Source organism: Aphelocoma coerulescens, chromosome 2 (assembly GCF_041296385.1).
Source record: "Aphelocoma coerulescens isolate FSJ_1873_10779 chromosome 2, UR_Acoe_1.0, whole genome shotgun sequence".
NCBI lineage: Eukaryota > Metazoa > Chordata > Aves > Passeriformes > Corvidae > Aphelocoma > Aphelocoma coerulescens.
In genome coordinates this window covers 111584538-111608674 of record NC_091015.1, presented here as the reverse complement: position 1 = coordinate 111608674, position 24137 = coordinate 111584538, and the positions used below count along the sequence as shown (strand labels likewise).

The following is a 24137-nucleotide window of genomic DNA, read 5'->3' as shown; positions in this document are numbered from 1 at the left end:
GACAGTAATGTTTAACTAAGCTTGTAAAAAAACAGCAGTGAAGAGAAAGGATGAAAATTTACAAGAATTTAGTTTGCAGTTTGAACTTAATTTTTACTAAATGCAATCACAGTTACTGTTTACCATGCATACATATTGTGTGATTTACTGATAGATTAATTGAGTTTTTGTGACTGGATAAAATTGACACCCATCCTGCTGTAGCTCAAGGCACCTTTTCCATGAGCCTCTCAGCTTATATTTATCTGACTGAATTCTTTTCTTTATGGTTAGTCTAGTGTAGCTATTATTTTTATTGAATCTAAATATTTTAATTTAGTCTATTTTGACTTTCTGGCCTTTCACATACTTTTCTTTTTTAAATAAATTTGGACTGCTACATCTAACAAGTATTCTGAATTTAATTATACTGGGGTTATCAGAACTAACATCTAAATGCAATATTCTCTTCAGTCAATTAATTAGAGGTATATCAACAATTGTCTTTCTAGTCTGCTGCACTACTAACTACTTTAAAAGCTACTACTTAACCTTGAGAGGTGTTTTCTTTAGTGCACATCTTGATGTGACATTTGACCAAATTATGTTATCTGGTAGTGCATATTAACATAGTATGGCTGCATGTGTCTCCGCCAGTCACTCAGAACTTCATTTACATGGAGAGCAATTACTAGATGCTATGAATGTACTTAAATTTTGCTTCACTCTAATTGGCACATTATTTTCTTCATTTTGCAAAAATACCATTGTGCCATTAGGGAAGGCCTTCAAACTATTATATAGAATTAGCAGTGTAATTATCTCTCAGATATACATGTTCAAAATAGCTTAGAGTAGTGAATTTTTTAGTTGATCAGTGCCTTTAAGGCTGTAGATTTTAATCAGTGTAGAGCAGACTCACTAGAAATCATGTAATTCATAGTGTTTTATGTAATAACACAGTATATTAACACATCCCTGTATTTTACTACAAGATCTGTTGCACTGTACAAAAAGCCCAGATGACATTTTGGACGACAAAACCCTGAGTCTTGAAAGCATGACAAGCGGTAACTAGATTTCTGTCCATACTAGATATTCAAAGCATCTTTTGCAGTATCAGATTGTGACATTTATTTCTCAAAATCCTATGTCTTCCATTAAAAATCTATGGCAGCTCCAGGGAAAGGCAGCAAATTTGTTGAAAATGAGGGGAAAGGGGGCTAAGGTGAAGGATGAGATTTTCTGCAGTGACTAAAGAAAATGGGAGGTAGAGCTATTACTTGTTCAGCCCCACAGGTCAAGGGAGATAGTATAAAGGATGTGGTGCCATACTGTATGTTCTACAACTTCATTCTGCAGTATCCTTGGTAGCTCTCATTTCCTTGGTGGAAATTCCCTATATTAATCACCAGTAGACATGAGTAAACCAATATTGAGAAACAACTCTTTAAACTATTAAAGTCAGTGACTATTGGTGGTATTTTATTCCATTTGAACTTTGGCATATAAAACTGGCTTCACAATACTTATTTCCTGATGGCCACAAGCACACAAGATGATGTAACCAGTCTCTTGCCCTTTTCAACTCTGATCCACCAGTATTTTGAGAACTGATTAATTGATTGCTGACCTGTAAGTTATCTGAAGATATGTGTAGCTGGGACCAGCTCAATATTTCTGTGTGGTACAGCATTCTTATCTTTGACTTAGGGGATTGCTGCCACTCACTGCTGTGATTCTATGAATGAAGAAGATTCTCATGATTATGGAAACATGAAATCATTATTTCACTCACAGTTATCAATCATATAACATAGAGCGGAAGCACAGCCTTAAATATTTCTGTCCTGACCATGGCAGGAGACCCAAGTCTTGTCATTGTAATTTCTTTGAGATCCTTTAAAAATAACTTGAAAAAGATAATCCAATCCACCTAAAAAGTCTCTGGCTAAAACAAAAGTCACCCACACCATTCCCACCAACAAAACAGTGTGTGTGTCTAAGGATAAACTGCTGTTGGGCAGGACTCTGTCAGACAGCTTTTGCTCTACAAAGATGACCTTTGGTTAAGGTAAACACTGCATAGGAATTGAACCAAAGGCAAGCCAATGTTCCTGTAAACTTCCTCTGTGTTTGCATTACTGTTTTATAAGATAATATTAATATTAAATCTGCAACATCAGAAAGTAATAAAGTAATTAAATGTTTCATTTGAAGTCTACTGGCATCCCCCAAAGAGACCAGCAGGTATCACCAAGATCATCCCACTGACACACACACAGAGCTGCAGTAGATTTCTCCAGAGGCAATTAAACCTTTGGGATTGCTCCTTGGTTGATAAAGCACCTTGTCTTCTTCTGGAAGCATAGCTTTTTCACATGTTATTAACTGAAGCATGAAGTTATTTGGTGAATACTTTCATAGACAAGACACACAGGCATTCTTACTTAACTTCTTTATAGGGAGGAAAAATGAAGTAGGAGGAATATCTGTGTTTCTTGTCTAAACACTGGTAAATGAATGATTATATTTTGTTCTTTTTCACAGACTTTCTGCCATACTGCTATATGCTACTTCATTCCAGGTGCTTCCTATCTAAAGAAAAATTGAAATGCTTACCTTAGAACTTAACTTTATGAAAAATTATGGTTGTTTTTTGCATTCATTCAATAGCTTCAGCAATTTTATTCTGATGTAAAAATCGATTTGGTAAACAGATGATGAGATGCTAAAAGATTCACTTGTGCCAGTAGTTGTGGTACATTGCGCTCTTTACACTAAAAATAAGCAAACATTTAGTTTTAATTGTAGCTTTCCTTGACTGGGACTATTATTTATTTTTAAGATAGTTTGCACTATAGAAAATTATGACTAAACCCATGTATTTTAGCATAAATATTTTGCTGATTAAAAAGCCTAACACATGTACACAGTAAAAACAGAAATTTTTGCCTTCTGGCATTTGCTTTTTATTGTAGGCAAATAGCAAATCCAATTACAAGATGTTTGATTCACTGGGAAAATCCTACTGGAGCATTTTTGGCTCTGCAGGATACCACTCAGTACTGAAGAACCACTTGTCAGCATAATGATATAAAGGACAGCATTCTGTGATTCACACTTGAATCTGTTTGCCAAATGATTTTCAGGATGGCACTTCACAAAATGCTCCAAAACTCTTTAGGATTTAGGTTCCTTTAATCGCTTTAATTCATAATTATTCTTTGCATACATTAAAATTAATAGTGCAGTGAACTCACCTTTTCCATGGTTTTGGAGGAGGTTTAATTCCTCCAAACGTGAGATAAAAAGAAGCTTTGATATTTAATTTAAGAGGATGCTCTTTGCTAGAATTTGACTTCTGTTAAACTTCTGGATTTGGTTTCAGAGTTAATTTTCCACATAAGACAAGGTAAAGCAGAAACACCCTGCAATGAAATCATCCACTGTATGGCAACGGGAAACTAGAATGAAGTCAGATTTTAATGCTTATATTTGAGGAAACTTACCAGGATGCATTTGTAAAGTAAATAAATAGTGAAGAGAGGAGTCTCTTATAAGCAGTTAAGGAAACCATACCTTTACATTAAAAAAAAAAAGAAAAAAAAAAAAAGGAGTACTTTTTTAAAGTTTTCATTAACTTATTTTGTTACTTGTTTATTAATAACATACATTAGGTAAATAAAGCAAGGAACAAATACTTTAAACAGTATGAAGATTTTTCCTTATAAGCTAGAAAATCTGCTCTGATACATAATCTAGTTATTCAATTTAAAGTTATAATTTAAGTTCATGGACAGAAAAAGTCTGTGCACTACCACAGTGGAAGTCAGTTGGAAAAATGCTGAAAGAATGCACCTGCATCAGAGAGTCTGCAGTTGTATCAGATAGGAAAGGGTAGAATTTGCCTGGTTTTTGAAAGAGAAAACACACTGAAGGTTATGCATATTGTTCAGAACAGCGAGAAATAGAGATAGAAAATACCTAACTGACAAACTTTCTAAAAATATAATATTTTTCTTGCCTTTTTATTCTCTTAATGTAGTACTCAGCTGATGAATCTTCCCTTATGTCCTGCAATGGAATAACCTCAGTTTCAGTTTGGCTTAAGTCTCAATGATCAGAGGCTTGCCTCTCCCTTACTCCTGATTTTAATATTTCCCTGTTCTGCTTTACTACCAAGAATGTATCTTTACTTCACTGATTCTATGAATTACAATAAAGGCTGGTATCCTTTTATAACCTCTCATATATCAAATATATATATTAATCCAATAAAGTCCTTATTTGATTCAATTAAATATTGTGAGCACTTTTCAGGCACTGAGGTATTAAGAACAGTGTAGAAGCAGAGCATTAGGTCATCCAGGCAACACAAAGGGTGTTGTACAAACAATTTCATATCAAAACTTTTCAAAAATGATTTCTTTTATTTTCTGTCATGTTTCAAGGTGTGGAATAAAATTTTCCAGATAGAGTCCAACAAAGCCCATCAGATTTGTAAACTGTGCTGGTTTTTCTAATGAAATAATATTTTATGGGAGTCATAGATGAAGAAAATTGTGAAAATAGAATGAAGTTTCTAGCTATTGATATTTCAGTCTCCAAAAATTATTGACTTAAAAGCTATTTTTGAAGGATATGTGTGACTTTGGATCCCTCTGACATTCCTATATTCTGACATAACACCAAAGACTATTTTAGCCTATCAGATTAGGCAAAAATAAAATCTAAGTTGCATGATACCTGAGACTTCAGTCTCCATAGTCAAGTTGCCTTGTGATATCTCAGAGCATAATTTTTGTCCATTATTTGCATGCCTATCCCTAGAATTTCTCTTACTATCTTGCTACTTGGTTAATGCAACTCTTCCTATAAAGAGGAGGGAAAATATTGTTTATATTTCCCTTATCACTCCACATAGTTCTTATCATGAACCAAAATAAGATCTATTTGGACAATCTTCTTAATTATTAATCCCCTTTGACTAAAAATCTGTTAATAAGAAAGCCATGAACACCACTAGAATATGTGTTGAAACTTGCCTTTTGAAAAGTCATTGTTCAGGTTTCACTCTGTTGTGGGTCATTTCTCTAACGTATTATATCTATGTAGGAAAGAGCTTTTGAAAAATTCCTAGCTATTATTTGGTGCCTTGAATACCCACATATGCTGCCATCTCTACACACTTTTATCACAGGTCCTTACATTCTGGTCATTCTTCAAGTTTTACATTGTTTTAGATGGGCAAAGGAAAAAAAAAAAAATCAATATGGCTAAAGACTTAAGAGCAACCCCCAAAATTCAGATGATGTTAATTCAGTTAATTGTTTTTGTTAGTTGTCAAGATTACTGAGGTTCTGGACTAGTGCTTTTGATAGAAGAAAGCCAGACACCCTGATCTCTTTGAAGCTGGAAAAATATTGGTTTTTTCTTTCTTCATACTTTTTGTTCCGATTTTTAAAAATTTTCATTAATTTCTTTCCTTTTCCAGCCAGTTTTTACCTCACTACAACATGATTCTTCCTCTTTCTAACCTACGTGGAGGCCTCCCTTCTCACTGGGAAGCTGAAGCACTGAATATTGTGCCCCACTTTTTTCCCCTTTCTTCATTTAAAAAGTTTCCTGTTTGCACCTAAGATTAATTAATTACCTATTCACCTGTCAGTTCTGTCCCCACTGCTGTAGGTCATCTGCAATAACAATTTATTGCATCTTTTTCCCCCTTTATAATCTTTGTGTGTCATTCTCCCCTCATTACCTGTGTGACCCTCTGTTGCTTCTCTGCTCAATGTTATCTCTCAAACAGACCTCTCTGTGCAGATTTCCTTTGATATTTTACTTCATAGAAGCCTATTGTAAAAAATAAATTGTGCTCTATTATATTGTTGAGCCAAAGTCCCTGTGTGTCATTCAGAGGGTAATTTTGCCAATTTCAAGAGCTCTTATGTACTTTGTAGCCTTAGCTTTTGTATGTCCAACTGAGATTGGAGATCAGGACTGTATGTATTATATCATCAGTACTTTATGTATTATAAGGGTATTAAAATGCACAGACTCGACATTTTTACATTTCATCACCTACTTTTTCTTACAATCGAAGAAGCTTCTTAAGCCAAGAAGCAAGTGGAGGAGACAGGCAGAAACAGGAGGAGTTCATGTGGAAAGTAAATCCTGTCTAGGATGACTTTAATATGGTAGGAATCATGGTGAATGGTAAGGGACAAGAAGTGAGATACTGGAAGAGTCAGATGCAGGACTTCATTTTCCCACGGTGATTCGGAAAGAAAGGAGCTATACCTGGAGTCAGACCTGCATCAGAAAGGGGCACCAAGTGTGCTGAGACAGGGGATTTTCAGTCCAGAAGAGACATTCAGAGAACAACTTCCCTCCTGCTCGGTACACTGTTCTGTTGAGCAGGGCTTTGGAAAAGAGCAGACAAGTCCTTTGCATGTTTCAGTTTTCTCCTCAGCTTTAAAGCCATGCTTAGCTAAAATCTATAGATATATCCAGTGTAGCTCAATTGAAGTTATTCAGAAATATTGCTTATGGGATGGCTTAGTGTCTTTTCATCTTAAATATTTATGCATTGTTGAAATTCAAAGCAAGAGACCCATGTCTGGCAGAAATCAATGGAGAACTCTGTTAAGTATGAAGTACTCTCAGTTGTTTCAAAAGAATATTAAAACAAAGGCTGGTGCTGATGCTGTGACATCAGTGTGGTGCACTGCATGGTCTCTGGCAAAATGCTCATTTTGCATGGCAAAGTAGTTTCTCCAGAACAAGGCAGGTAAGAGAAAGGATTAAGAAAACAATAGAAATGATCAGACTAATTATAGATTGTTATCAGACCTTGATAATGAAGTGGCCCGAGAAGTACTGCCAAAAGTTGTGCAGTCAAGAAAGAAGCAGATTTTGTGGAAGGCAGAAGTAATCTGAGAAGATTTCAAAGAGCCACAAAGAACTGTGTTGACAAGCAGAAAACACAAAACTTGGTAGTTGAACTAAGTTGCAAATAGCCAACTTATTCCCTGATGATCCGTGTTTAAAAAGCTAACAGCTCCAGGATAAGAATGTGTAAAGGTAAAATATTAATTTCCTGGAAAAAATTCTGGTTAAAGAGACAAAGTAACAATGTAGACTTTAAAAAAGCAACAATGTAAACTTTAAAGGTGACAATGTAAACTTTAAAATAAAACCAAAAAACTAAAAATCAAAAAAATTAAACCCACCATTACAAAACTAAATGAAATTTAAAAATATGTTATTGGTAAAATTGACTTTATGCAACTAATTTCACACCATTATCTGTATTGATTTTCTTAAAGAGAAGCAACTGTATCATAACCAACGTTTTACCTTGGGAACTTGACTATAAAAATTAGAGGCTTATGGTGTTTAGTTGGCAAAATACGACCAGGACTATTTCTGGCATGACAATTACCAATTTTTATTGGTAACTTTTATATGTCTCTGTAAATTCCAACAGCAACTCATGGGGAAGAGCAGGAAGAAAAAGAATGGATTGTAATTCCCATACCTCACTGCTTTAATTACTAGATTTGTGAGACACATGAGGGGAATTTCCTCTGGGAAGTAATACTTTAATAAAATCTCAAGACAGGAGATAGGAGGCTTCTTCATGGATGCACACATATATTTTTTAAAAGTGGTGTGCAAGACTTTGGATACTTCTTTTTAAAGTTATTTCCTTCACAGTGGCGCATGGAAATTTGTATTGAGCAAATTGTGCTTCAGAGTTCGTTAATGAGTGGATACTTTTCAAGCCACTTCTTGGCCCTGGACCTTGACATCAACATGCCTGCTTTGTAGACTTTTCCTTTCCTTCATCAGGCTGTAGAGCTTTATCTGGTTCCTGTGGAGCCAACTGGATAACTTGAATGCATATAAACATATGAATAGGCATGAGCTTTCAGAGATATCATGATTTACTAAATCATAATGATTAAATTTGCCTCGAAAATAAGTTCTTACAAAAGAAATTACTGTAATAGGTTTCTATGGATAGCTCACTTCTTTAAAGCAACTTCATCCACATAATTCCCCTTGTTTCAGGAGTCTGTCTGAGTTTCTGACTTTAATTCATTGCAAGCCAACAGCAACCGGGAAGTCCATGAAGTTACCATAGTAACTCAATGGACAAAGACTTAATTCCCTAGTTTATATAAGACAGAACTCATATCCTGCAGACAGTAATGGGCTTAAATTATTTAGGTCTATAAAGTCAATGGATTATTTATATATATATATATTTAATAAATAAGTGTCAGTTCCTTAGTTAGTGAAAAATGGGCTTTGATTGCTCCATGCCGTCTCAAAAGTATTTGTATGTGGGATAGTAAGCCAATCAAAAAGTCAAGTGGAATGAAAAGGAACAGAAACCAGGGTACAGTGAAAGTAGTTCTTTCCATGTTGAGAGGTTATGAGTTATGCTATTAACTTATTAAGTATTTATTTTGGAAAAATTCCTCAAACGGAGCTGTTAAGGTCCATAAATGCCACATGCATTTAACAGAAAGAACGGATGACCCACCTAGAATTTTGCAATCTAGTGAAAACCATGGTTTTGGAGTCAATTGTTGTTGTTCCCAATTCACAAATATAATTTGCAGTAGCACTGCCGAGGTAACAACATGTGAAAGAGCAAATCTGAAGGAGAAGTCTGTTGGAAAATGCATTATGAACTACATAATTTTGTCACGGGCAGCATGGTTTACTGAGAGACATGACATATTTTTGGATTAAGAGTGTGGTGTAATCAACAGTTATTCTGGGTTGTGTCAAGATAGATGTGAAAAAGTAATAAAAAATAACTATGTATTTGCTTATTTCATACAATTTCCTGCTTCTCAGCTTCTTGATCACAATCTGAAAATCTTTTACCTAGAATTGATTTGAGATCACCCACTAACTGAGAACAAAAATAATTTTCTTTTTCTATCTGTTTAATTTTGCTCTCCTTCTCCACACCTTCTGCCTTATGCCACCTTTAGCAACTGGGCAGATTGAAATCATAAACCAGGCCTGCTGCATAGCAGCTTGCCTAAATAACCTTGGTAAATATAAATATAAATATAAATATAAATATAAATATAAATATAATAAACATTCTTTGTGAACATTGCACTAGTAAATGTATAGGGACATTTTAATCGTCAAATCCACCAATAACTTCAAATGTCTTAGAAAACAAATTCTGTGTAATTTAATTCCCTCAATTAATGAATTCTGTAGGTCTTTTTCATGAGATTCCTGAGTACATCAGTTATTTATCTTAGTCCTTCAAGTGCAAAAAGAATGACTCATGTGGGAATTGCCACTAGAGCTTTATTGTACTTTATGTTGCTTTATTTAATTCTTTTTTCCATTTTAATTCATATGCCAGCTTTCAATAGGATATTGAGCCTGAAAGTTTCCCCTGCACATTTAATCTGAAGAGCAGACTGACATCTATATTTCTTCCTGGATGGGAGCTCATCATGCTATCAGACTTTATCCTTGTATTTACATTTTGTGTCATTCCAACTATCTCCTATCGTTCCAGTGGTTTGGGTCCTTTTACAGTTTCCTGCCCAGGACTTGTAAACAGGAGATAAATGGTATGAGAGGCAACAGGACATGAAAAACTATTCAGAAAAATAAAAAGAAGATTGTTAACTGTAACCAAAGGAAACAGTTTGATATGCCACTATCATAAATTTCTTTGTGGTTACATATGATAACAGAAGAGTTGGGGTTTTTTTGTGATTTTAGGTAAGCTTGCTTTGTTCAGGAAGTTCTCATGAGTCATGAGATACCACAGGCAGTTGCCTTAATGACAGGTTTCCTCTCATTTCCCTTTTCCAACCTCCGCTGCTATTCAGTACATTCTGAGTTTTTAGGGGTCTCTTACAGAAAACATCCTTTTTTATTAGAAAATGTCTTCTAATTCTGAACTTTATATATATATATATATATATATATATATATATATATATATATGTTTGGGCTTTCTTTTGGTTATGTGTTTTTACTGTTTTTTTTTTTCTTAATGTCTATTGTGGGCCATATGAACTTTGTATTGTGTGTGCCATAGCCTAGTTAGCCTTCCACTGTAAGCTCTAATTTTAATGAAATTATCTGTCCTCTGGACATTCAAAATGAGAAGACCACTCAGAAATCTAGTGTCTAATTCACTACTTTCACAAAGGCCATCGTATATGCCAGTGTAATGAATGGAGGGTATTTGCAAGATACAGATACATGCTTAATTTGGGTTGAAACTTTGTTTAATAGTGCTTCATAATTTCACTAAGGCTTTGTTTAAACAAAAATCAGGTTAAATTATCTAGACAACTGGCTGAAAATTCAAGTAGAGATAAACTGGGATTACTCCCTGGTCTTATGGTTCTGCTACAGAGAAACATGTAAAAAAAAGAACAACAAAAATATTTTAGTCCTGAGTTCTTGCTGTTATTGCCAATGCCTGTCAGCTAGCAAAGTAAATTCTGCACATTTTCACTCTCATTTTCCTTCAAATTACTTTTGTGACCTCCTTGCCCTTAACTGAAATATGACTCCAAATATACATCACTAATGCTGATTATGTTATTGTACTATTTCACCTTCGCTGTGCAGTATCAACAGAGCAGAAACAGGGACAGAGTATTGGCATGGTGCTATAGAATCTTAAACACAGCACAGAAATCCCCCTCTTTGGGAAGGGGCCAGGGCCATTATCCATGCTAAGAGTGCCAGCATAGCAATGTGAAAACAAAACAAAAAATCCCCTCTGGATAGAAAGTGTCATTTTCCAAACAAATAAATAGAAGGGTTTCAAATTTTCTTAGTAGAACATTAAAATAAGCTCTACTCTGTAGAGTAATGAATAAATCTAGTGTGTTGATTCTGCTCATTGCTGAAACAGTGTCAAGAAGGATTAGGTAAAACTAAAAGAAACAAATGTATGAAGCATTCACACACAACCTTCAAGAGAAAAGAGGTAATGTGCGAGCTAGAACAGGGAATAGATAAAGGATTTTAGAGCATCTGAATTTGTCTTTTGGGACATCTTGCCATTTCCTTCACTTGATATCCAATGAATTTTACAGACTGCAAACAGCAATATTTAAAATAAGCAAATATGGAAGTACTACATCTTAAAATTGAAATATGCTTGAACAAAACATCTTACTTTGAGAAAATGATTGAACTCTGAGTTATTTCAAAGTTGACAATTTCCAAATTAATCAAGTTATCTGAAATGTTTCAATGGAATATCTTTTTGAAAGAGAATGAGAAGCAAAAGTTACCTCATAAAATTCCAGTTCATATAAAGAGAAAAAGAGGGTTGACATTTTTATGTCTGGATCACACTACTTGCTTTTTTTTCAAATACTGATATCAAACTGGATGCTGAACTATTTGCAGTTAGGATCAAGTACAGACCAAGTAGGCTTTGTGAAAAGGCAACCTTAAAGTAAAATATGATCTATATTCTGGATTCTTGCAGTTCACTCTATTTGGATTTATAATCTTTGTGGAAACAGCAACTGATGCAATATACAGGGCACATAATTCATCTGTAATGAAAGCACTTCACCTTGAAGAGCACTTCCACTGGGTCTCAGTAGAACATTGTTCTATATTGAGAATTCAGTGGGGGAACTGTGCTTAATGGTAAATGAATTTTAAGAGTCCCCTTTTTATCCCCTCAGTGGACTACATTGCTCTTCTGCAATCCTCTTACAGAATAGTTTGCAGTTTATACCTTATAGTTTAACAGCTTTTTTCAGTAGTCTGCCTTTTCCTTCTTTTCTTACACCAGATACTTTTGCTGCCCCTGGTCAGCCCTCTTGTTCTTTGAATGGAGAAATTGTATGTTATGAGTTGAACAAAATATAAAAAAAATTTAAAAAGATATTTGATTTGATTTTTTTTTTTTTTGCCTGGTTATTTCCTACTTATAAAATAGAAGAGAAAGTTTGAAGGAAAAAAATGCCTGATAAGGTAGGAGGGTGACCGGCATGCTTACAGCATATTTTATGGCTTCAACTCCTTTGTAAAGATGATTTTTTTTGAAGGCTAAGGTTAGTCTCTTGTCACAGGACTTTTTCTTGTATAATGTTGAATTTGTTGAGCATTTTAATACAAGTTCAAAGAACTACTTCCAGCATCACTACACATAAATCCAAATGCTCATTCCTCTTTAGAATGCCTGTACAATATCACCAAAACTATGGGATTTATTTCTGCTGAGGAAGCAGAGAGTTTAAAAGAACTGAGAGACAATTATTATTTCAAGATAATATAATATTTTATTATTTTAGCACATTTGCCTAATATACAAATATCACAAAGATTGGCACAATATATATGCAAAATAGAAAGTACTTGGAGCATGATTCCTTTATCCATCTGATAACCAAGATCCTTCCTGACTTTTTCTTTATAGAAAGAGGTCTCTGACTAGATTGAGTTCAATGGAGTAAATTGAACTCTACAGGTTGTGCTTACTGCTGTCAGAAAATGGGAAACTAATCTCAAACCATGGCAAAAAATACCCCTGCTGTAATTATAACCTGTTTTCTTTATCACAGATGTAGAAATGGGAGAGTTAGAGTGCATTATGACTATTGAAAAACAAAACCTGAACATATAAACGTCTATACAGAAATATTCTATATTTTAGAAATAGTTCAGATGTTCAAAGTATAAAATAGCTTCCAACACTAGAAGGGATGTTTTTTAACACACCATTAACATCATTGGTGGACTGTTTCTTTACATACAGGTTGTGGCCCTTAAATGACCACAACCAACTCCAATTTATGTTTGCAAACTAAGCAACTTATGTGATTTTATGAAATGTTATAAATGCTATCACATTGATTATCTTTTTTATATATATGTAACATTTTTTTTTAATGGTAAATAGTGGTAAACTATTATTATATGTTGATAGCTAACTCGTTGGGCTGTCCTGAAGACCTAAAAAAATTGCTGTTGAGGTATGCCCTCTAAAAATCTTTAAGTCCTTGTGTCTCCAGTGCCAGATACTTGAATTAATATTTTTTTAATGCAGAAAATTGTTTCAATGATATTTTATGACCATTGTTTATAAATATCTTGGTGTTTAAAAATAAAAGTTGTGGGTTTTGTATGTAGTTTAGCATCTTAGTTTTTCAAAACTTGTTTTCTTCAAATTCATTTCCTCTCTTGAGAGAGAGATGTGAGAATATAAAAACTTGATTTTTTATTTTTAACTTAGTTTTCACTAATTGTGAAGTAATTTCAAACCAATCTTTAACTAACTCTTAAGCTCATGAAGCAATGCCACGCAAGACAGAGCAGGCTGTGACTGATAACCCCCCTGGGGTTTGTCAGCAGCACAGCTGTGGGCTGAGTGCCTGAGCTTGGTGGTGTGACTGGCAGCAGGGCTGGGCCGGCTCAGCATCCCGGTTATTCCCTGTTATCTCCTTCCCCCAGCTCTGGGAGGCAGCAAGCCAGCGGCAGCTGCTGAGGCTGTCACCCATGGTTCAGCCTCGCATCAAGCAATCGATGTGTCTGATGGGCAAATACCTTGCAGTGTCTTTTACACAGATGAACTTGCTGCCACTTGACAGAGTTCCAACCTTTTACACCTATTAAGGAAGGAAACAATAATGCTGTCCTCTTCTCTCCAGGGTTTTCTATATGCTGCCCCTGACTGTGTCCTAAATGAATCAAGAAATCAATTTACAGCCTCTCAGCCTCGGTTAAATCAAACTTATTCACAGTTTCTGCTGAGTAAAACACATCCAATGCTTCTCCTCAGTACCCACTGTCATTTTAACAAGATCTATCAGAGCTTTGGCCAAAGCTACACTGCCCAAAGTGTTTAATTTTGCTTTGTTTCACCTCTTTTTAGCTTTCCTTGTTACCTTTTTACTATTTTATTACTTTACCTTTATTAGTATTATTTGTGTAAATTATTTCTACGCCTAGAATCGTCTGCTAAATATAGCTGCTAAATGAGGTATAAAATTAATTTTATCACCAGAAAAACAGAACATAATGTGGAATAAAGTTCTTTTATTGAAAAATAGAGACTATGAGATGAAATATTACGGTGTTTATCGTGAACTTATAGATATTATAGGCCTGGTAATAACGTAAGAGCTTATCTAATATTTTTCATGCAAGTGAATGTTTACTCTTTACAGCATAGATAACATTTTTGCTTTTAATAATACAGAGCCTGAGGCTCCCATGTTTTCTTGAGATGACGTTTATTAATTTAAGCACCTGAAAGTTAAAGATCTAGTGTAATATCCTATGCAGCCTCCCTAAATAGTCAATGGAAAGAGAAAGTATCTGTGCTTTACAGCATTGTAAGAAAGGTGAGCAGCCTATGGAGTCTAAAACACCATCTTTCTGTCCAGTGAGAATCCTGTCAATTAACCTAAGGTAATAAGTTACTTAAAGACATTTACAGGCAGGTCACATGTTCCTCTATTAGGAATTTTTTCATTTCGGCTAGCGAAAGATGATTCCAGTAAAGGAAATTAGACAAGAACAAAGATGTTTCACAGATTAATTCATTTAAAACAATGTTTAAAATTCTTAACAAACATGCTATTTATCTTCTTGGTACAAACTACTTTTAATTATAATATAAGCCCTTTTTTTTTAAACAATTTTTTTTCTAGATTGAATTAAAGGAATAATGTTATCCAAAGGAGTTGACATTTCATCCTTTGTTCCAGTATATTATTTAAAAAAAGACAAAAAACTTCAGAAAACTTTTTCTCACACATTTTTAATCCCTACTTAATACAGCTGATTGCCAGAATGCTTTCTCTCCATTTGATTATTAAGATTTATGATCAATATGATCACGATGTCATAGTATTTTGGTATCATACTAACATACATAAATCCTAAACCACTATGCCATGTAGAAAGGAAAAAAAACCCTTTCTTTTGGATATGCACATACATCAAAGCAAAATGAAATTTTATTACCTCACTTTATAGTTTTCTGTGATTTTGTCACACATACATTAAAATTCTTTCATTTTTCATGCATTAGAGGTAAATATGATTTCAGTCTTTTACTGACATTAATTCATTCTCCAATAGGTTCTGCTATATCAGCCTGTAGGATCACCTTATTTCCCTGGTTTAGGTATAGTGAACATTCTCCAACATAGCCAGACAAAAAAAAAAAAAAGAAAGCCTACAGGCAACAATTATGAATTCTTAGAAATCTAAAGTTGCTGCCAGTGAAAGACCACTGAAATTGTTCCAAACAGAGTTTATTTTCAGATATCCTACTGAAATATTGTACTTTTTACTCTCTCTGACATTTATGATTAGTAATACTCAGGAATACACTCTATCATTTTTATGATGCAACAGTTTTTGCTGTGCTGTCTAGTTTTCATTTGAAACAAAATGGGCTGAATCAGATTGTAGCAGCTCAGACTTAAGCAGTATGTCTCCACTTGGAAATCAGCTATTATTCTGAAGAGGCTATCTATCAGAAGAAAAAAAAAAAAAAAGGAAAAAAAAGAATAAACAGGCAAACTACACACCAAAAACCCAGCGGAGGAAAAAGCAAAAATCCATTATTTATGGCAACTTAACAGTTATTCACTTCTGTGAATTATTCACTTTTGCAGTTTGTATAATATAGATGGCAAATGTGACTATTGAATGTTTCATGCATGCAACAATACCACGCTTGTAGACACTACATTTGGGAGTAAGTTCTTGCTTTAAATTTTCTTCTCCTTTGAGAGAATCATTTCATTTTGGGGAAATAAGCAATATTATCTATTGAAAATAACTTCTTCTTTTTAAATATGTAATTATTTGAGGGGGGTTAGGTTAATAATTCTTAGGTTTGCTCTGTAAGGACTTCATGTAATAGAAACCTTTTTTTGTTTTGTTGGTACTGGGTTGCTAAGAGCACTCAGTGACATGTCTGGGTCCTTCAGATGGTAGTGGTGGAACTAACTAGCTCTGCCCATCAAACGGTGATACTTCATGATCCAGTCTTGTGTTGTCACCTGAAGGTGGCTCAGGCTCCCATTGTAAGCAGGTTACGGTACTGCTGAGCAGGAGCTGGCAGCAGAGGAGGAAAGCTCTGAAAATCCCAATCACAGCCACAGTTGTGGGCTGGTGCAGAGTGCTGAGTATTTGAATGGGGAATCCCAGTCAGATATCCACCTGTGAACCAGTAGTTGATGGGGCTGGGGTTGCTCAGAGAAGTGCATGGGGGAGGGACCACACAGTATGTGAGGAGAGAAACTCCTTGTGCGTGGAAGGACTCTTAAGAGGGAGTCAGAGACACCCATCCAATGTTGTGCAGCATGTGGTGGAGATGCTCTATTGACCTGCCTGAACTTCTTCCTGTACCATCACTGCCACTGCCACAGGCTGCAGTAACTTAGGTAACTTAGCCATTCAGGTAACTTAGCCCATTTATTCTCCACGCTGTCAAATTGACTTTAAGCTGTGACAGTCTTTGAGTCTAGGCTCTGTTTTCCTGTAATCTTTAAGTAGAAAAAAATTTTTCATAATATGCTCGCATAACAAAATAGCTGAGATGAAGAATTGAGTAGAAGAAAATTATACGTGAGGCACCAGAAAATGAGTCTAATTTTGTAACATTTGCACACTCCTGAAAGAGTGCATATGAAAAGCCGAGCAATCATCACAGTTTATCTCTATATGACATTTCCAAATGCTATTTATACATTTTCTGGGTCAGTCTTTTATGAAAATATCCATGTATGCCAGCTATCTAATGACCTGGCATTTGAAACCAATTCAATTTATATGTTAAATTTGATGTTAGGGGAAAACCAATACACTTACCACATTTTCGTTCTGTAAATCTAGTTGTCGTCTTAATTTGTCTGGAAACATCTTTTTATTTTCCAGGGGTATCTCATGGGATATAAAGTAGCATAAATCATTCTAGCTCATCTACCACTGGGAATTACTGTTAAGGGTAAATTTTGGCCTAGTCAATATATATCACAGTGGTACATAAAAACAGCACCAGCAATGCCCTTAATTTTCTCCAACAACTATGTGCCTCATACAGAGAAAGACAGAATAAGAAATCAGCTCTACGAAGTTGAACTGGGCAGTAATTGAAAGGAGCACTGTTTTGTAATTTGTTAGCAAAGATGGAAGGTTTATAGTTTGCTTAATGTTGGCACATGCCCTCCTTTCTGTTCTATCCCTGAAGTTTTCTGCAGGCTCTGTTGGATGCTGAAGAGCCTGGGAAGGATATAATGAGTGTGAAAAATTGTCATGGCTCATGGACCCTTGGACAATGATCTCTTTTTGTGTTTTTCACCTAAAGTATGAAAGAGAAGGACTTCACTCCAGTTAGAGAAAAAAAGTCTCGTTTCATATTGCTTCAAATGTCATGGATAAGTCAAAAGGGGAAGCAAAGTTAGGACTGCTCCTAACTTTTGTTTGTTTCCATCTTCTCAAGAATACATGACAATGTATCAAGGCACTAGGGAGCTTCTCAAGCAGTTTGCATGTAGGTGTTGATGCCAACATGTAACACAGAGCATGGGTTTGTGTAACAGCATGTGTACTGTATGACTATTTTCAGTAAATGTCTAAAAAAGATGCAGAAAATATTTAGAGTATTTTGGATTATATAAATTCTTACAAGCTGCTGTGTTATGATTTTGTTTATGAAGTTTGTTGGCAGATTTCTTGAAATCTTCAGAGTGCTTCAAATCATCCAGAAATCACAGATTAATGATTTAACAAGGAGTCACATCTGTTTTTGTTTTGTATCTTGTGTTTAGTATTACCCAGAAAGTGGGCATGATTCCTAGGAAGTGAGCTCTGTTCACTTGTGACAGCATCCAGTGAACCACAATCTCTTTGCAAAGCAAGATCAGATACAGATCTTTGTTCCATCTCCTAATAAATTCTGCTTGGGATGTATAGATACCATTTAACAATTTAAATTTTTAAAGAGATGTTAAATAACAGCTTTCTTTGCAAAGATTTTTGATCCTCTTTTTTTTCTCTAAGCAGTTTTGACAGATTGCATTATCCCACCTCAGCTTGTGAATCACAGGAGGTTGATATTTCCCACATACTCTAGATATCCTATTCACCATTCTGAAAAGGTTCTCTACAGGGAAAGGAGTGTGTAACCACAGTGTCTTTACGATTTGACAAGCATTGTCTCTTTAAATCCCTTTTAATTTTCGTAATCTTTCTAGTTAATGAAAACGCATCATTTTGACTACACCATCTGAATGCTAACAGTGAAAAGCCTCAAACCTTCTTTATGCTGCATGACAATGAGGGCAGAGCATTTGAAATATTTGTTAATAATAATAGCAATTTCTATTATTGCTTAATATACTTGGAAACCCAGTCTTAAACAGAAAATTTATAAGCAAAATAAAACTTCAAGAACTTTAATTTTCGCTTTTATTTAACACTGTCTAAAAGATCTGTAAAATACTGAGAAATTTTGCAGCCATATTTTATCCTGATTAGGTTTTAATCACGTTAAAGACTTAACAATAGTATTCAGTCACACTTAATTCTGTTATTCTTTTGTTACTTATATTTTATCATTTACTCAGATGTGTTTTGGCTTCCAATGTGTCAAAATTATGTGTAAAAAGTAAAATGTTAAATAACATCTTACACTTCCTCTAATGTTTGGTTAACAATTTTGCAACTGCTGTCACTCCCTAGTTATAAAAATATATATATGCAGTGTCAATGAAAAAAAGAGTTTGCCCTCCACAAATTTAAAATTGCATCAGAACATACGTGTTAGAATTCTCCCTCAAGATAATCTTAGCAATCCTCAGGTATTGTATTTTTAGTTCCAGTACTGTATTTGCAGATACAAAATCTTTTACTGAGGTTTTACTTTCTTTTTTTTCTGCTTTTATCCTAATTAAATTTCCCTTTTTCCTTAATTATGTTGTCTCAAAAGGAGTTTGCTTTAATAGTTAGGTCAGTGGCCTGAGAATGAAAGATTCTAATTTAATACCACCTTCCATTGGCAAGGTCTTCGCTATGTTTGTGTCCCTAATAGAAAGCCTGGGAGAAATGTTCTTTTGCAAACATCATTAACAGTTACATCTTGTTAGCAGCAGCAACTGCAATTTCTTTTGTGCTGCAGGCAATGCACATGCAGAGAAGAGACCTTGATGTCTGTACCCAAAGCAGAATTATGTTCCCAGGTCTGTCCCGTGTGGTTTTCATCCACACCAACTTCCTCTCTAATGGATGTGTACTTTGTCTGCTTAGCAGGATATGGAATGAATCCAGGATAACCAGGATAGCTGAGGCTACCATAGACATTCTCTGGCCCTTTGATTCATCCATTTTCAGAAACAAATATTTTGTCAGATAAAAAAATCGAAGGACAGATAAGAAAGATGTGTTACACCTCATTCCTTTAGCATCGAAGGAGTTGGAACATAGTTGAAATAGGAAAAGGTTTAGGGACTGTGGTGGAACTTATCTCTACTGCCTGTGATAGAAATCAAAACTTTCTATGACTTACAAAGTGAAAGGAAGATAATGGTTTTCACCTGAAAAGGATCTAATACTTTAATTCAGTATTATCTATTGTATTGTTAGATCTGTTGGCACAATTACTTTATAAATTAAACTGATTTAAGAAATAGACAAATCTTTCTGATTAAACTAAACAAGGAGATCCCAAGTATATTTTTAGAGAACATGGTGCAAAGAATACACAATGGAAATTTCACCCAAAAGAATTATAAGTATCAAAGCAAATAAACCAAAGAGTAATGATGAAAAGCTTAAACCATAGACATCATTAAAATATGCCTGTATAGAATATCATATATTGTTTTCTTATTTCGATTTAAAATTCTGCTGATATTGTCTGAAAATTATTTCATATCAGTAATTGGAAAACCTTCTGACACATGAAAGAAGTATTGACTTCATTTTTAAGATATTACACATTTTTCGGTTTTGAATGTAAAGTGTGCATTATAATTTCATAAATTACCTTTTACTTTTACCCAGGTAAAAGTAGTTACATTTTGCTTCTAAAAATGTGTGGCTTTCCATAGTAGATTTTTTGACTTTGTTCTTTAATTTTAAGATACTTTTCTTAGAGTATTTTGCAAGCAAGGCCCTCTTTCATCCTCTCTCCACTACCTAAAAATAATTCCAAGAATGGATTTTCGTTGTCTAGCTCTTTCACTGATGCATTTTTTATTCTGTAAAAATGCAGAAAGTCTGAACTCCAGTCACAGCCCTATATTCATTTTATGTAAGTGCTTGGTTCAACACTTGCAACAGAAAAATGCTGAACATTGAAATGTATTGTTATAACTCCTAAAACTGAATCCACAGATCAGTTTTTGCACCTTAGTGCAAATTTATCCAGGTATAAAATAAAAGTAGTTTATCTGGAGTGCTTTTGCAACCACAACTGATTCTAAATAACAATCTATTAAAAAGTGTTATAAGCCAAAAGCTGGGTAATTCCCACCAGTTTCATAGCAAAATATTTTGTAGAAATGAGCAAAATGACATACACTCAGTATTTTAATAACAAATCAACAGCTATTAAATATCTCTGGGCTATATTCTGCTGGTTGTTTCTTGGCTACAGTCTATTTGAAGAGTCTGAGCTATAAAAATAAATTGTAGCTACCTCCAGTAGAAGCATTACAAAAGAAACATGCAATGCAAATATTTTGCCAGTGTATGTACTGCACAGTTCTTTGAAAATCTCATTTATTAACAAATTGCTGTTTAACACTCGAGATCTGACAAAAGTAGAGGCACACATTTTCTGTGGCATGACAGACTTTGCAGTTGCTAGGTGGGGGATTATAAAGAGAAATGGGAACAGAAATGTGAACGAAATTAAGGAAAAAAAGATATTATTTCTGTTACAGCAGAGTGAAGAGTATCAAAAAGGGAGTATTTCCCACTGTTCCTTTAAAACAAGAGACTTTTCACTCTTCTCTATGTCACCCTCAGAAACTGTAAGCACACTTTCATGACAATCACTCACCTAAGTGCAGTTGAAGTAATCACAAGCACTCTGACAGAGCTGGGGGTCTTGCAAAAATGGATTGATAATCAGCATGAAAATTTTAGTGTGCAAGTTGAACACAAAACAAGCATAGTGAGTATTTCCTCTGTTAAATCCAACTTAGAAATTTGGAATTTCACAGATATAGAAGTTAGACAGTGGACTCTGAAGAAACAACAAAGGCACATTTCTTTTTCTAGAGGTTTTGAGTGGCTTCTGGGTTTGTCTTTGCCTTTGGCTTTTGCACTGGAGGCACCCAGGTAAGTGTTTTAAGTTTGATTTTAGAATATATATATATATAAAAAAATATATATAGAGAGAAATATCTTACCTGTGTAACTTCAGGGCCTTCTAGGTATAAAGGAATGGATATTACAAAAGTTGCGTGAAACGTGGGATGCAGAGAAGTAAGCAGTTCTGTTTTACTTCACAGATCCTCAGAAAGCTCTAGGAGTTACAGCTTCCTGCCAGTATAAGTCACTTCTGCTTTTTACTTTTGAAAACTCACAGTATGACACTGCTTACTGCATGCTATTTTGGGTGCCCTGAGTAAAACTATGAACACAGGCACTTTTGTGCAAAACATCATAAGGCCTCTCTGATGTTCATTCAGAGTTCAGAATTAAAATGCAGAAGGCTCTAGCAAGCAAAATACAAGCTGATTTTCTTCTTCCTAGTAGAAAAATAAAGTACTCCCTGGCAACTAACCAGGGTGGTGGGAAGGTAATTCATTTTGTGTGAGAGCATTTTGCAAGTGAAAGGGATATGCCCTCTGTTTAGAGTTTAGTCAGGGAAAAAAGTGGCCAGTTTAGAGTAGTCACAAAAGTTAGTCAAAAAAGAGTTTCTATAGTCTGGGTTTTGCCCTCTGGTCATTTTTTAGTTTAAAGAATAATAAAATCTTCACGCTGAGAAAAAAACTCATGCCCAAGATATTGGTTCATTTTCCTGCATATTTTTAAAAGCACTAAATAAATGCATTTTCTTTTCTTATAATTCCTTGTGAAAATTGAATTTTATCTACTAAAATATAGGGGTTTTATAGTCAAGTGAAAAATGTAATAAAAATAATACCATTTAAACTACCCCACAAAAACCCCATAAAAATATTGTGGAATAATTATGCAACAGGTTATAATTTTTCATAGAAATCAGCTTTTCTCTTAAGTGAATTTAGGAAATTTTGAGCAATAATTCAAATATTCATTATGCTTTTATAAAAAAATGAGGCTATTTGGTGAAGAAACAAGAACTGTGTGTTGCAGTAACACTTCAGTAATTATTATGGGAGACATATTTATGGTGGGATAATTTAGAGCCTAGTGCCACATCAATTATAGCTCCAGGCCAAGAAGATATCTGAGAAGTCTTAAATAGAAAAAACCAAACATTACATTTTGTCAGACATAATATGTCCTGTTAACTATAGAACAAAAACTAAAAAAACCCTCCAAGCAACCTGTCTCAAGAAAAGTTCTCTCTCCCTTTTTCTTCTTCCTCATCCAGTCTCAGAAAATTTAACAACTGTTTCTATGTGGAAATGTAAAACTTCTTGTCTGTACTTCTGTCACATATATTGTACCTTTTTTTTTAAATAATTATGGCCAGCTATGCAGATCTTAGTAAGATATCCAGGAATTTCATGGGCAGAGCACAAGAAATGGCAAATGAGGAAAGGTTACTCTTTAGCACGGGTAATGCTGTAAAACAGCATGATTGGACCATGGTCTGCAAAGGGAACAGTTCTGGTTGATGAAGTTGTGAAGTCTGGTGCCTTGGCTGATACTGAATCACTGTTTACTGTATTTACATCTAGATGTCAAGGTCAAATTAACTGCTCCCAAATAAACACAAACCCCCCTAATATCACAGGATTTAAAACTTGAGTTGAATGGGCTTGAAGTAACACAGGAAAACTGTCCACCCATCATGTCCATCTTGACAGAGTGAGAAAGACATGTTCTCTATAAGAAAGTACAGTGTAAAATATATGTGCAGCTGGATTTTTGTAAGATTATTCAGAATTACTTGTGAGTCTTTTGACGATGATCTTGTCAAAACTTCTTGAGGATTATCTCATCCTAACAACTTCAGTTTAGTCGTTTAGTAACATAGTTTCTGTATCAGGCTGGAAATTAATACAATTTATCAAGTTATATACACTTTTAGCTTTAAGAAGTAGATAGATCAGTTAAGCTTTTTTTTTTCTCAAATAAAAGCTTTATTACACAGCTTAAGTTTCTTTGACAATACTGTGTTCTTAGTACACATTATTTAATTATTTATGAAATTATATATATGAAAAACAAGCTGACATTTATTTCTGCTGCTCTTACCTCAAGCATTTTTTGCCTGTGTTAGACAAAACTTAATTTGTCTAAATCTTGACATTAAATTTGAGCAAGGGAACTAACATGAACTAAGATCACATTTTCATATCTTCTACACATTTTATCATGCTTGGGTTTTTGTTTGCTTTTTTTTTGTTTGATTGTTTTAAGAAACAGGAATGTTTGGTGAGAGCTGCTAGTCAGTAAGAATGGTGACATCTTACTGTTGATTCATGGTCTGACACCGGCTGTGTACAGGGTGAGGTATAGCTGGTGCAAACCAGAAAAATGTGAACGGGAGAAGGATGCTCTCCTAAGATCTGTGGAAACTGAAGAAGTGTAATTGGAATTCAGAGATATGCTACAACTTACCACCCGGGAAAACAGCTTTTTTATGAACTATGCTTCTCACTGACTTTCTGCCAATAAAGAAGAGGTGACATTTCATTCACCAAGGCAGAATTAACTAGACGTAGATGTAAGAAAAGGGCAAAACCATTGCTGACAGTTGGAAAACACGATATTCTCATTTACTGAGAATGCTGGATCCTGTCACAGGAGGTAATCTAAGTAAGATGTGCCATGTGAAGCAAACATAAATAAACACTAGAAAGCAAAAAAAAAATAGAAGCTTCTTGGAAATGCTTGTTGAAGAACTGATTAGTAGAACTGGCCATAACAATGGTCAGGTTTTTGACAAGGTGAAGATAGCATGCAGCTATAAAGAAAAAACCCCAAAACTAGTT

General features: G+C 34.7%; 1 protein-coding gene across 2 annotated transcripts in view; it reads right to left on the bottom strand.

The window, feature by feature from the left end:
* The window catches only part of CDH19 (cadherin 19), a 69263-nt gene extending 47734 nt beyond the window's left edge, over positions 1-21529 (bottom strand). For both annotated transcript variants that reach the window (XM_069004366.1, XM_069004367.1), the window contains exon 1: positions 21396-21529. The gene's annotated coding sequence lies outside the window, so the exon portion shown is untranslated. The remainder of the gene's footprint in view (positions 1-21395) is intronic.
* Between the last annotated feature and the right edge of the window lie 2608 nt (positions 21530-24137).